Source organism: Pholcus phalangioides, unplaced genomic scaffold (genome assembly GCF_987345545.1).
Source record: "Pholcus phalangioides strain wild (caught in Gottingen) unplaced genomic scaffold, Ppha-v1.0 ptg000016l_1, whole genome shotgun sequence".
Taxonomy (NCBI): domain Eukaryota; kingdom Metazoa; phylum Arthropoda; class Arachnida; order Araneae; family Pholcidae; genus Pholcus; species Pholcus phalangioides.
The window spans coordinates 7,630,402-7,643,859 of NW_028301609.1; positions in this window are offsets into that span (position 1 = coordinate 7,630,402).

Sequence of the window (13,458 nt, forward strand, 5' to 3'; positions counted from 1 at the left end):
TTTTAACTTACCGATTCTTCTTGAAACTGTCCACACCAAAGCTGGTCCACACGATAAGTGGTAAGTAGGCGCTGATTGGATAATTTTTACGGAGGCGAGCGCAGTTAGCGCATGCGCGCTTCAGTCTACTCAAATCCACGGAGAGAGAGACAGACGCAACGCGCGGGAGTATAATAGTAATAATTTTTTATTTATCTGGCATTCAGAGAGGTGCTTTTTTTAAAGCTCATAGCTTTCGTAACGATGGATGAAGATGATCAGGTAGAACTTACGAATACTGTGATCACAGCCACATTATATGATTTTTTAAAGAATATAAATTTATTCAATAAAAAAGGAGAAACTTTTTTCTCACTTGCGCGAGAGCAACACACTGAGCAAGAAGTAGGTCACGCAAGGGAAACAGTTCGCTTGTCCCCTTTTTTCGCCTCTGCCACCCACGTAAGGGGGGCGAGAGATGACGCCACAAGGGAAAAAAGAATACACAACATGTTATAAACTTATGTAAGTCATCGAGAAGAAATATAAGATTTCTCTATTTCTCGTCCACGTTGTAAATATCGATTATATGATATTTTAATCGAAGTTGAAGAGGAGATAAATTATTAATTATGGAAGCCGAAAATACAGGAGAAGATTTTTGGCATTCGTAGGAAATTCTAAAGGTTAAAAATTAAATAATAAAAATTCATTAAACAAAAATTATTTCCAAATTTTCGAAATTATTTTTTAATTTATTCTATAGAGATGGCATCTTTATGGTGAATATTTGATCATGTATTTTTACAACAGATGGCAGCAAATTCGTTCTGGACGAGAGAAATATTCGAAACCCCCCTCCAGTTTTTAATATATATAAATCCTCCCCACCCGATATATATTTTTGAATCTTCAATTTTTTTCCACTCCTGACATCACGTCGACAAAATATTCCATAGCTTTTTCCAACATCGAATAATTTTTAGCTTGTTTGTTAAGGTAATTTTCATTTCAATAGTTCAACAAACATTCATGAAGATATTTTTCAATAAACTTGAAGCTTGTGTCCTCTGGCCACCTCACCATCCAATATTTCCGCGGAATTCTAGCGAAACTTCAGGAGACGACGGAGTATGAACAGGTTCACGCTTGAGATCAAAATAAACCCCTCCAGCGCGGCAGGTCACGCCCAATGGCGCATGCGCCTACTTAACCGGAAAAAATAGTCAGAAGAGTGTTCCTGGAGCCACTTTGTAGCAATTCTGGACGTGTGGGGTGTCGCATTGTCCTGCTGAAATTGTCCAAGTCCGTCGGAATGCACAATGGACATGAATGGGTGCAGGTGATCAGACAGGATGCTTACGTACCTGTCACCTGTCAGAGTCGTATCTAGACGTATCAGGGGTCCCATATCATGCCAACTGCACACGCCCCATACCATCACAGAGCCTCCACCAGCTTGAACAGTCCCCCGTTGACATGTAGGGTCCATGGATTCATGAGTTGTCTCCATACCCGTACACGTCCATCAGCTCGAAGCAATTGGGACCGAGACTCGTCAGACCAGGCAACGTGTTTCCAGTCCTCAACAGTCCAATGTCGGTGTTGTCGGGCCCAGGCGAGGCGTAAAGCTTTGTGTCGTGCAGTCATCAAGGGTACACGAGTGGGCCTTCGGCTTCGAAAGCCCATATCGATGATGTTTCGTTGAATGGTTCGCACGCTGACACTTGTTTATGGCCCAGCATTGAAATCTGCAGCAATTTGCGGAAGGGTTGCACGTCTGTCACGTTTAATGATTCTCGTCAGTCGTCCCGTTCTTGCATGATCTTTTTCCGGCCGCAGCGATGTCGTAGATTTAATTTTTTACCGGATTCCCGATATTCACGGTACACTCGTGAAATGGTCGTACGTGAAAATCCAAATTTCATCGCTACCTCGGAGATGCTATGTCCCATCTCTCGTGCGCCGACTATAACATCACGTTCAAACTCACTTAACTCACAGCCAGCTCAATGAGGCTTGGTCCGCGAGAAGGAGAAATTTCCGATCGTAGAGGTAGTGATGGAAATGCTCTACGGCTTCCACGGTTTTAAAAACAACGTTGATCAGCATTTTACTTGTCTAAACGAATATATCTACGCAATCGACTTTTTCAACTGTGTCAAATTATACTGACGATTTTTTCACAGTCGAAAATATGAAACACTTTTTTATCGTTTACTTAAATCTCGATAACCTGCCATTGTAGCAGCAGTAACCGATCTAACAACTTTGCCAGACACTTGTTGTGCTATATAGGCGTTGCCGACCGCAGCGCCGTACTCTGATTGGTTCCATATCTCTTTATTTGCATACGCATGCCTGTACCAGTTTTTTTGGCTCTTCAGTTTATAATATAAAACGATCATAATATTATGCAATATAATACTTTTCTGTATTATTTCTCAGTCACAAGTCCTTGCAAGAAACAAGATGACAAAATTTTCCCGTGCAACTCGTTCGAGACCTCTTTCACACGGCCTCTGGGTAGGATGAGTTATCATCTGGACGTCTTTCCGCTCGACTCCCATTTGCGGGGATCGTAAGCCATCTCTCGTTTCCAGGGAGTCCCATAGCGCCCAGTATCTTTTAGTCGTCGGACTGGAAGAGGCGACGCCTTGTGCCACGTTGGTTTATTCCTGGTGCATTCCTTCAAGCAGGCCGCAACTAGGGGGGAGCAGACGGGTCTCGTGCTCCGGGCGCTGGACCCGAGAGGGCGCAAATTTCACTCTGAAACCTCTCCTTCAACATTACCACCAACGGTTCCACTAATCAAGGTTACAGGTTTCATTTCTAAGTTTCAAAATTTGGCAACATTGTGGAAAAGCTTGCGCCAACTGTAATTGACGAATCATAACAAAATACTTCTGGTTTTATTTGATAATTGGCAGCAAGAGTGTCCTAGTGCCGTGCGGTTTCTCGCATGTATAGATATTAAGATATACGGTTGAAGTTGTTTTCAAATTGAATTTCTGATCATTGACATTTTTATGATTTTGTTATAATGGTTATCTTTTCGAAAGGGAATTCATACCAGAAATTCCCATTAGAAATTAAATCCAAATACGATTAATTAGACGATTAAACTTATTTATTTTTAGAAAAATTCTAGTCTCTTTTATATACGGGGTGATTATAAAGAAACTATCCCGACATATGGGCCCCTAACTATCATACCATTCACAGAAACTGAATGAAATTTTGGCATGAGGTATTTTGATGTATGCGCTCAAGAATGATATGGAAAACAACAGTGTCACTCTAACAGTTACGGTTACAGTGAGAAAATTTCGAAAATATCAAATGGCAACACCAAGTTTTTTATATTGGAATGCGATCTCCATACTGAAAAACACTAAATAGCGTTGGAATGGCACCTGTAGCACGAAAATCCCCGGAGCTAGGCAAGGAAAAGGGACTTTGCCGTGCACCAGAGCATTAATGTTCGTTTCATTCGTCACACCGTTTCCCAGCCTGATTAGTCCTCCACAAGGTCATGTGGAAAATTTGTGAAACACAATAAAATGCTTTATTTTATGCTGCTTCTCTGTCCTTATTGGTTGTCCTCACTTTTAGCCTACCTACCGCCGGTGATTTTCATGCTACAGTTGCCATTCGAACGCTATTTAGGGTTTTTCACAATGGAGATCACATTCCAATACAAAAAACTTGGTGTTGCCATTTGATATTTTCGAAATTTTCTCACTGTAACCGTAACTGTTAGAGTGACGCTGTTGTTTTCCATATCATTCTTGAGCGCATACATCAAGATACCTCATGCCAAAATTTCATTCAGTTTCTGTGAATGGTATGATAGTTAGGGGCCCATACGTCGGGATAGTTTTTTTATAATTACCCTGTATATTACGTAGTGTAAATTTTTGTTTTAAAGCGGTCCTAAAGCCCTTGTAGGTATAAAGGACGTAAAATAAAGTGTCATGTCATGTCACGGCTTCCACGATTGGGAACAACTCCTTCCTAGTGACACAATAATTCCTCTCGGGCTTGGACAAGCTTTTGCTGAAGTAGGCAATGACGTGTTCTTTGCCGTCCACTTCTTGCGATAGAACAGCTCCGATCTCGTTACGTGCTTCCGTGTTGAGGATGAATTCCTTCTCTGCTCGAGGAAACGCCAATATTGGAGCCGATGTTAGGGGTTGTTTTAGTGACGTAAAGGCCTTTTCATACTCATCAGTCCACCAGAATTTTTGTTTGGCTTCCGTGAGTCGTTGGAGGGTCTCGTTATTTTGGAGAAGCCTTGGACGAATTTTCGGTAATATATTTCGAAAGCTCTGAAGCTCGTTCTCTGGTCACTTCTAGTCCTCTAAGGCTTTGGTCTTCTCAGGATCTGTTGTTATTCCCTCTCGAGAGATGATGTGACCCCAGTAGATGACTTCGTGTCTAAACAGACGGCACTTTGTGGAACTCAATTTCAAATTGGCATTTCTCAGCTTCTGAAGGACTTTGCTCAAATTCTCTAGATGTTCCGAGAATGTCCTCCCCACAGTTATTATGTCGTCTAAGTACACGAGACACGATTCGTAGGATAGTGCATGTAAAAGCGCGTATACACTAGCACGTGGTTCATGCAATGAAAGCATTCACAATTGGTTGTTCAGTAATTTGTACGGTGTTGTGAACGATTCTTGAGCTGTTTTCACAACTGCACCCACCCGGAATCGGTTTTTTCAATGAACACAAAGGGAATTTGTGTACCCACGAGCGGATTAGAACCGCTGCAGGGGGTCGTGAGTTGCAAGATCGGCTCGCTAGTGTATACGTGCCTTAAAACGGTCTCCATCAGCCGTACGAAGGTGGCCGTATCCTTGCACAAGCTGAATAGCATGACCTTGAACTGCCACAGTCCTTGTCCGGTCGTGAGGGCCATCCTTTCTCGATCGTCCGGATCATGGGCGGAGATACGGGAGGCATCAAAGGTGCAGTCGACTGATCTAGAGATATAGATAGCAGCACTGAAAAATCACACACAACATTAGACTCGCACTCAGACTTTTAGGTACACATACTTACACCTCCGGCACAACTCACTAGGTAGTAAATTGCCCATGGCGGTAGACGTGAGTTGTGCTCGGTTTGAAAGGAAAAAAAAAAGTCGACTGATCTAATGCATAGATGAATCGACATCATCATCATCTTGCCCCCCCCCCCCCAGACTTCCAAGTCTATCTCCGCCTTTGGTCCGGTCGTATTTCCACTTGCCCATATCGACTATTTAGGTGCAAGGTAGAAAACCACTGATGTCCGGAAAGCGTGTCAAGAGTGTTGTCAATTCTTGGCAGCGGATAATTCCGCTGTGAATTATTGTTTTAAACGTCGTCCGGGCGAAATATGTTGGCACCAACCACTGAGCTATATAGAAACCTTATCGCTAAGTTGCATCAACCAACTGTCACCTGAAAAACGCACGCCAATAGCTATGTCTACACTGGTGCGTTTTTTCTGCGTCAATGCGCTTTTCACTGGCACACCTGTCATCAAGCGTGTCGTAAATCACTCAGGCGTGACTCAAACTTGTTGAAAGGTGGCCATTTTTTAAGAGGCATTCGTGTTCCTTCTGCTCCACCAGGTTTGGATTTTCGTTCAATTTCCCTTTCCTTTTTGTGAAGATTCAGTGTTGTTTTCATAAGTTTTTCTCGATTTTTATGATGTCAACAAAAAAAAAACGTTGATACTTTTGAAGACTTCAGGTCACGTAGTGATTACGTTATATTATTGAAGGTAAATTTAAATTAACGGTAATTATAATTGTAAAATTATAAATTAAATGATTGTCTCGAAAATTATTTTTTTGGTAGAATTTCATGTCAAAATGCTGGTCGATTTCTTTTTCATGTTTTTGCGAAGAGCTCGCGTTACGGAGGTTTGCTGTGTAATTATAAAATAATTCACGAGCTCTTCGCGGGGCGACCTCAATGCATGTGGCAATCCAGACACGACGTGAGAACTTCAACCAGATGTGTTGGAGGGCTATTTATGATAATAAGATCTAATGGTATGATTTTTCAAAGTATATAAAATTGGTACACCCTCCGAATATAACTTTCATCGGAGGTTAACCGTGCTGTTGAAAACTCTTGACTCCATACTTTTCTAAACATTTCGTGGAGGCACACGAATAATACTTAGTCAACTGTTGGAGGATCACCCTTACCGGATGCAAGACCCCTTTACCAGTGCCTGTTCCTTGCATGGGCAAACGGGGGCAAGTGCCCTTCGCCCTTGCAATTTTAGGAGGCCCACAAATTTGGATTTCCTTTCCTTTATTTTTTTTAACCTTCCTTTCCGTAGAGTATTTCCAAACGTGGAATTTAATTTGAGAGTAATTATGTAAACTTTTTACATAATTGTAATCTGTAGCAGACATATTCAACCTGCTGCTCGCGGGCACTGTGGTGCTTTCAAAGTGCTTGATGCTCGTGTCCGATTTCATGTTTGCGAGTACTTGATTAACGTCCCAATTTGAACACTCTGCACAAATTACATTCAACGATTAAAATCATCCTAATTTCAAGCAATCGTATCCCAAACTTGATAAGGGTGCACCCTTTTTGATGATGGGAACAAGCATTGTGCTTGCGACTGGAAAAAAGTTTCCTGAAAGAACGTTATATAAAGGGGGGTGGGGGGTGGGGAGGGAAAAGATTAATGTTTGCACAGGGCCAGAATTTATGAGGAACAGGCTGTGCCCTTCAGCGCAATAATAATCTTCGCTATTTTCTCAAAAACTGTACAGTTTTATGCAGATTTTATTTTCATTAATATTATTAGAGCTGCAACTAGAAGCGTACGCAGGATCAACCTTTCGAGTAGCACGCCGAGTTTAGGGATGAGCGCACAAGAAATTCTCTTCTAGAGAAATTTTCTGTTACTGACTGTCGAAAGCACGGTATTTCAAGTTTAAAAATTGATTGAAACAACATATTAAATGCTTTTCCTTTGATATTCGGATTTGTGTGCGAAAATATTTTAAATCTGATCATCTTGGGCTATCATATTCTGCTACTTTGTATTATAAAAAACTATTTAATTTTAAAATTTCAAGTTTTTCACTTCTATTACCACGGATTTAGTGCTTTGGTGAATGAATAAACACTTGAGAAAAATAATGCTGCGCTGACTATAATTTTGAACGAAAAAAATTATTTAAATACGTATTAGATTACGACTTAGCAAAATAGAAGTATACAGTTTTCTTAATTTCTTTGACTCGACTATATTCGGGTAAAGTTGACGAACGACTTCATTTAATTTTTAATTTATTCCGAAGTTGAGCAATTTTGAGAATGATTTCGTCTATATATCGCGTCTTGCATAGAGCTATTTTCCCTCACATATTTTCACATTAAAATGTGGAAATTGCATCCACTGCGACAGTTGCATCGCCATCTGAATTGAAACGCCGTATAGGTGAAGACAGAAAAAAGGCACGCCACTTGAGGCATGCGATAAAATTCAGCGGTAAAGAAAAAAAAAACGAGATTGAAAGTTGAAAGCTGTTGAAAGAACATGCACCAGTGAGGACATACCTAAGGCCCCTTTCACACGGAGCGGATGCGGATGCGGACGAGGGTCCGCATACCCTTTCAAACGAGCGCTGAAGATGCGGACGAATCGCCCGCATCTTTAGTTCGAAATTCGTGCATAAAAACTGTTTTTTGCGCAATTTTTGTAATTATTTTTTTCCTTCACCCCTGATTCAGTGCCCATAGGCAGCCTAGAGGCATTCTTTGGTGGTTTTTATCATTGAGCCTAAAGATGCCTCCATTCCGATCCTCACAAGTAGTCGATGGGAGAAAATATCTTGAAATATTTTCAAAAAATTTTGAAAAAAAATCTGTCTTTTCGGAAAAATATGAAAGAAAAATTCCAAAAACACATCCAATGTTCGAAAAATCCAATCCAAAAACATTCGATGTTCCAAAAAAAAAAAAAATTCTGCAAATATCAAAGAATTTGCAAGTATAAAAAAAGGGAGGGGTTGGGACTTTCAAAATGTCTGTGCTTAGAAATATTCACATCACAATTCTGTCTTAGGCCGGGATTACACTATGAAAGTTTTGTAAAAGCTCTTTGATAAAACGTGAAAAATTCAACCATTAAGATCACCGGTTGCATTTGCTTGAATGCAACCGATGCGCCTATTGGTTGAATTTTTCAACTTTTATAAAAGATCTTTTACAAAACTTTATAGTATAATCCCGGCCTCAAGTATGGATTACACTATAAAAATTTTATAATAATTCTTTTAAAAAAGCAACTAATATATTTATCGGTTGCACTTGCAATTTATTAGTTGCTTTTTTCAAGTTTTATAAAATAACTTTCATAAACCTTTTAGAGTGAAATCCCATCCTTAGATTAGTCACTTCTGAAATATAAAATTTCATTTTTTTAAGTTTATAGACTAAATATTGAGTAAAATAAACTTGTAGGTATTCGGGGGGAACCACCAAAAATATTCAAGCGCTAGGGTCTTCAAACGTCTTAATCCGGCCCTGAGTGAACACCGTACGTGGATAACGTTGTTTAATAAAAGTATTTTTTTTAAAGTTTAAAAAAGTTAACAGATTAAAAATGAAAAAAAACAACAAATATTTAAAATAATATTTCAGATATTTATATTTTTAAAGAATTTTAAAAATTTAAAAAGAAAAAAATTATTATTTTTTAATTAAATTTGAAAGTTATTAAAGTATTTAGTTGTGGCGATGCTGTCGGCAAGAGTGTGTAGGTGTTGGTTTCGAATAGCATAAATCTGCCAACACCTCGTTATGTGCGCGCGCGTTTGTGGACACCATATGTAGTTGCCGGAGGTGATAATGACATTTAAATTGAAGTAGCTATTTATCCATAGTTAAATTTTATTTGACTCCACTAAGACTGTTCAATTCTAGATACGGTTAAATATACGGTTTATTAATTAGAAGAAACACACGGCACGTTAACACATATATACGAAATAATAATACACGGACACACAGTCAAAAGACATCTCTACTCTGCAAGAAACCAAAGCCTTCTCTCCCAAACAGCGGAAGAGAGGCCAAGAAAAGGCGCGCGCACATAACGAGGTGTTGGCAGATTTATGCTATTCGAAACCAACACCTACACACTCTTGCCGACAGCATCGCCACAGTACTCCCCCACGAGTCCGAAGGACGTTAAGCTTGATAAGGTGTTACAAAACGGACTTTCCGTCCGGACCTCGTGACGAAGCCCTGTGGCGAGGCTGGGGCATTACATATAGATGATTTGCGAACATTAGATTCTTTGCATTCGAGAGAATTAAACAAAAATGCAGGTTTTAAACGATCAATAGAAATACACTTAGATTCATTATTGATACGCAAAGTAAAAAATTTATCAGTCCTATTCAAAACTTCATAAGGTCCTTGGTAAGGCTGCTGTAGCGAACGCCTTACAGTGTCAACCCTCACAAAAACGTGTGTGGATCTGGCCAAGTCCTTGTGCACAAAAATGTTTTTTGAGGAATGATTGGACAAAGGCGAAGGACGAAGCTTTGACATAGTCATACGCAAGTTCGTGACATAATCAGATTTTGAGGTGTGCTTACCGGAATCTTTGAAGAAGTCTCCTGGTAACCTCAGAGATGTTCCGTAGACCATGTCCGCCGGCGTAGCACCAAAATCAGGTTTGAAACTTGAGCGTATCCCGAGTAGAATGGTAGGAAGAACGTCAACCCATCTTTCAGTGGCGTGACACATGATGGCAGCTTTCAAGTCCCTGTGGAATCTCTCGATGGCTCCATTGCTTTGTGGGTGGTAAGCGGTAGTACGCACCCTGTCCACACCCAGCAACTTCGCAAGAGATCGGAAGAGTTCAGATTCAAACTGAGAACCCCAGTCCGTAGTAATGCGTTCTGGAACGCCAAAACGGGAGATCCAATTCGACAGGAAAGCGAATGCCACAGTTTCAGCAGTCTGATCGGGTACAGGAATAGCTTCCGGCCATCTGGTGAATCGGTCACTGCAAGTCACAACGTAGCGATTTCCTTTACTTGGTGGAAGTGGACCCACGATGTCAATATGGACATGCGAGAACCTTGCGGAAGGTAATCCGAATGCACCAATAGGAGAATGTGTGTGACGACCAACTTTGGATCGCTGGCAATGGATGCAAGTTTTGCACCACTCTTTGCAGTCCCTTTCTAAAAATTTCCAGATGAATCGTCTGCGAACCATTTCAGTAGTAGCTTTGGCACCAGGGTGGGAGAGGTTGTGCACTGCATCAAAAATAGCGCGGCGAAACGTTGACGGTACGTAAGGTCTAATTGAACCAGTGGAAACATCACACTGTAGAGTGACTTCAGGAGAACCGAAAGTCATTGGTTTTAACTCGAGACCTGAGTCCATTTCACGAAGTAATCGCAATTCTTCCTCATCCTGAGCGCGAGCCATCTCGGCGAAATCGATATTAGGAGGTATTTCAATTTCCGATATTCTTGAAAATGCATCGGCTACTGCATTTCGATCGCCTGAAATGTGCTTGATACGGGTTGAAAATTGACTAATGAATTCTAGATGACGAATCTGCCTAGGTGAACATTTTTCACTTTTTTGGGAAAATGCATAGACCAATGGTTTGTGGTCTGTGAGAATTTCGAAGTCAGATCCCTCCAGCATATGTCGAAAATATTTAATTGCTGAATATATCGCTAGCAATTCTCGATCGTACGCACTGTATCTGCGTTCAGCTGAAGTTAGCTTACGCGAGAAGAATCCTAATGGCTGAGTTTGATCATTAACTGCTTGATTCAAAACTCCGCCAATCGCGAAATCAGACGCGTCGACAGCTAGAAGGAGATGCGCACTTGAAATAGGATGAGCCAATAGAGCAGCATTGGAAATCATTTCCTTGCATGACTCGAATGCAGATTTTGCTTCCTCAGACCAGACGATTTTTGTTTTATCCCGTTTTTGTTTGCCTTTAACTAGATCATGTAAACATGCTTGCGTAGAGGCAGCGTTTTTCATGAAACGATGATAAAAATTTATTAGTGCCAGAAAACGTCGCAGCTCATCGATTGTGTTGGGCAATGGATAGTCCAAAAGTGCGGTAACACGATCCGGCAACGGGGAAATGCCCTTTTCTGACACAAGATGACCTAAAAACTGAATTTCTTTGAGTCCAAATTGGCATTTGTCAGGATTGAGAACTAAACCGTATTCGCTTAGTCTCTTGAACAACACATCGAGATCTTGTTCATGCGACTTCTCATCAGCTGACGCAACAAGAATGTCGTCTAAGTAAACATAGCAGAAGTCGAGATCCGAGAGGATGCTGTCAACGAATCGTTGAAATGTTTGTGCGGCGTTCCTGAGCCCAAAGGTCATGAAAACATACTCAAAGAGACCGTGCGGTGTAATCACAGCCGTCTTGGGAATATCACTTTCTTTCACAGGAATCTGGTGGTATGCCTTTACAAGATCGAGTTTAGAAAATATTCTTTTTCCAGCCAGACCGAAAGAAAAGTCTTGAATATTGGGAATAGGATAACGATCAGGAGTAGTTACGGCATTCAACCGACGAAAATCACCACATATGCGCCAACCACCTGTCTTTTTTGGGACTAGGTGGATAGGACTAGCCCAAGGGCTTTTGCTAGGACGAATGATGCCTTGCTTCAAAAGCAAGTTAAATTCTTTCTTGACGGCAAAAAGTTTTTCAGGAGAAAGACGTCTAGCCTTTGCGAAGACGGGAGGCCCTGATGTTTCGATGAAGTGGATAATGGCATGTGGTTTGGGTTGAGAATTTAAGACCGAACCAGTGAGATTTGGGAACTTGGTCAAAATTTTATGGTATGTAGTGGCACCAGAAACTGTAGTTAGACCGAGAGAAGGACCAGTGGTAACGACACCAAGAGAGTATAGAGTTGTCAAATTATCAACCAACCGGCGATTCTTGACATCAACAAGTAAACCGAATCTCTCCAAGAAATCGGCACCCAAAATAGGACTTGTGACGTCGGCCACTAAGAAATTGAATGAGAATATTCTCCTCAGTCCGAGATCAAGTTCAAAATGCTTAGTTCCATATGTGTGAATTTTAGTGCCATTAGCCGCATATAACGAAAGGTCGTCAGGCTTGGAAACTTTGGCAAGTGATTTAGGAAAACAGCTCACAGCTGCACCACTGTCAACAAGAAAACGAATTTTCGATTTTCTATCACAAATGAATAAGCGACTTTGAAAGTGGCAATCTCCGGCCGCCGCTGTAACAGGATTGCCCACTAGTTTTCCGAGTGTTGGCAAGGTGAAATGCAACGATGTGCTTTTTCACCATATCGAGCATGATACCAGCACAATTTGCGTCGATCGGAGCGATCTGAAGATTTTTTCCGCTCACGAGTTTTCGAATTGATTCGCGACCGACCTCTGTATTGGTTTCGAGAACGAGGTCCGGACGGAAAGTCCGTTTTGTAACACCTTATCAAGCTTAACGTCCTTCGGACTCGTGGGGGAGTACTGTGGCGATGCTGTCGGCAAGAGTGTGTAGGTGTTGGTTTCGAATAGCATAAATCTGCCAACACCTCGTTATGTGCGCGCGCCTTTTCTTGGCCTCTCTTCCGCTGTTTGGGAGAGAAGGCTTTGGTTTCTTGCAGAGTAGAGATGTCTTTTGACTGTGTGTCCGTGTATTATTATTTCGTATATATGTGTTAACGTGCCGTGTGTTTCTTCTAATTAATAAACCGTATATTTAACCGTATCTAGAATTGAACAGTCTTAGTGGAGTCAAATAAAATTTAACTATGGATAAATAGCTACTTCAATTTAAATGTCATTATCACCTCCGGCAACTACATATGGTGTCCACATAGTCAATTAAATATTCATAATGAACAGAACGGCTTATAATTTTGGTCCCGTCAGTGGCCGTTGTTGACAGGTTTTATTGTATAAAATTGTGAAATATGGACAAAAGGCAGTTGAAGTTGCTATATCTCAATCTCAGAAGGAAACGAAGGGATACACGTATGTAGGTACATTATATTAATGAGCAGGGACCATCATATGGTGTTTTTAAGGGTATTTATGGCAAATAATTAAAAAAATTCCGTGAAAAATCACCTTTAAAAAGTAGCCAAAGATGCGGACGAATTCGCTCCGCATCCGCATCGTGTGAATAGCTCCGAATAAACCTATTGTCAAAACTTCTATGTGCGGATGCGGAGCCCGCACTTAGGTTTTGACACACGCGGACGACATCCGGACCCGCATGAACATTTCCTAGGTGCGGAGATTTTTCGGCTCGTCTGAAAGGCGCAGTATATTCCAATTGTTAAAACTTCTTCCGGACCCGCATCCGCGTCCGCATCCGCTCCGTGTGAAAGGGCCCTAACGTGCTTGCGCGCGCGTTCTGGCGTCACCATCGTTATCTCAAGAAAGAGATATCAAGATG